Source organism: Crocuta crocuta, unplaced genomic scaffold (assembly GCF_008692635.1).
Source record: "Crocuta crocuta isolate KB4526 unplaced genomic scaffold, BGI_CrCroc_1.0 scaffold67, whole genome shotgun sequence".
Classification (NCBI taxonomy): domain Eukaryota; kingdom Metazoa; phylum Chordata; class Mammalia; order Carnivora; family Hyaenidae; genus Crocuta; species Crocuta crocuta.
The window spans coordinates 835,574-837,838 of record NW_027531896.1 but is presented as its reverse complement, the minus strand read 5'-3'; the positions used below and the strand labels follow the sequence as shown (position 1 = coordinate 837,838).

The 2,265-nt window shown below is 41.9% G+C and overlaps 1 pseudogene; it reads left to right on the top strand.

Moving 5' to 3' along the window:
- The first annotated feature begins 249 nt into the window (after nt 1–249).
- On the top strand, nt 250–411 carry LOC144239439 (large ribosomal subunit protein eL39-like; annotated as a pseudogene).
- Nucleotides 412–2,265: the final 1,854 nt, after the last annotated feature.

The following is a 2,265-nucleotide window of genomic DNA, read 5'->3' as shown; positions in this document are numbered from 1 at the left end:
ACTGGGTGGGTTGGTTGGTTAAATGTCCAACTCTTCTGATTTCAGCTCAGGTCACGATCTCATGGTTTGTGCATGGGTTCACACCCCATGTAGGGCTCTGTGCTGACAGCATGGAACCTTCTTGTGATTCCCTCTCTTCCTGCACTTCCCCTCCCCCTCAAAATAAATAAACAAACATTAAAAAAAAAAAAAGAATTCTTACTCCTCTCTCCTTTTCTCAGTCATTGTGGTGTGTGTGGTTGACTGTTTTTTGCCATATCTTCTCACAAGACGTTCAGGATGGAGTGATTCCTGGCTGAGAAACAAAAGCAGGATCGTCCCATTCTTCAGTGGATTCAGATGAAAACTGGCAATAAAATCAGGTACAATTCCAAGAGGTGGCACTGGAGAAGAACCAAGCTAGATCTATAAGAGATCGCATATGAGGCGGCAAACATATTTATGCTGCATGAAGATTACGTGCTCAGATCCTATCACTCTGTAAACATCACTACTACTTGAAAAATAGATATGTTTTATTGGGGAAATGATTTTTCTCTCTTATATGCTTCTGTACCAGTAGGTTGGCTCAATGATACATATGTGAGACCTTTGTTTTGGGGAAAAAAAGAATTCTTACAAGTCAATAATAAGAACCCAACCCAATTAAAAGTGGACGTAAGATTGAATAGACTTAAATTAAAAGATTCAATACACTTTTTACCAAAGAAAGTACATAAAAGGCAAGTAAAAAGATGCTCAACAACAACATAATCATCAGAGAAATGTAAATAAAGCCATAATACCACTACGTAGACAGCTGAATGGTTGTAATTAAAAAAAAAAAAAAGACGGTACCAAGTTGTCAAGGATGCAGAGAAACTGAGATCCTTGCACATTGCTGGTGGGAATGTAAAATGGTAGGTCCACTTTGGAAACAGTTTGGCAGTGTCTTAAAAAGTTAAACATAAACTTACCATTTGACACAGCAATTTGTTTCTTAGGAATCTACCCAAGATGGATCTACTCAAGGCTGTTTCAGCTGGACTACATGCAACTAGTATTCCAGACAGACTGACAGCTGATCTGCCTGGAGGAGCAGGGGCCTGGTTTTTGGAGTAGAGGCTTGGAGCTGAAATGAGAATTTCAGTAGGATCACTGAGAAGACAATAGAAGATTCACCCCTTTGCTCTACTCTAGCACTGGGAGCTCTACGAAGAGGTAGCCTTTCCCTTTCAGGAGAGCCATCAGGGGGCACTTACGTGGTCTTTCCAGCTTTGGGAGGTCACCAAGCAACACAGCCCAGAGAAGGGTAGGATTCACCCTGAGGAGCACTGCAGGCTGATGAACCACAGAGGGGGCTTGGTGAGGCTTGGCATGAGAAGGAAAGCATCCTCCCAGGAATACCTGAGGGAAGAGAATTTCATAAGCGGCAGCCTCAGGAGTTATGTAGGTGAGGGAATGAACTAGCAAACCCTTGATGTTGATTGTTGATGTATCCTTACTGATACCCAAGGTCACACGAGCTTTAGTGATAAACTGAGTAGAAGAAGATGTAGCCTTTGGCCTTTTCTCTGGTCAATACAGATGGGATTCAGTTTCCTTTCATTGTAGATCTGTTTCAAAACTGATTTCTTCTAAGAAACTTTGCCTGATGCATCTCCCCTCTCTCAAATGCCTCTTATATTCCTGTCTCCTTAGCACCGTTAATTATAGTTTTATGGGAGGGGGGAAATTATCTTAAATTTATTAATATTTTTATTTGATTGAGTTTATTTTTATTTAATTAAGTTGGTTATCCATAGGCCTGTTACCCTATGTACAAACTCTGAGTACACGTCATGCTGTAGCAACATGACCCACGCAAAAAGAAAGGATGGGCTCCAGCAGAGGCTTCAGGATAGAAGGCATGGGCATCACCTCACAGTCACTGACACCCTGTAACTCTAGGTTTTGCAATGTCCTTTGAATGCAATTCACTGAGTTATTTTTCTATTTTTCCTATTTTCCTTTCTCTCCGTGTGGGAGCTATGCATTCATCTGGGAAGAACAGGAAATGGAGGAGAAAGTGACTCAGGTGCCACATGGACATAAGCAGCTTCCTCCTACATGATGAGATGTGAGTGTTTCTACAAGGTATTCCTGTCCCCACAACTGTCACCCCAACTCAGAATTCCAGCAACTGTAGGAATATTTGCTCCTCTAAATTCCTCTAGCTAGCATCCAAAAAAAGGTAAGCTTCCCCAGGGACAGAGCTCTGTGAGGCCAGAGACTTTGTCTTGTGTC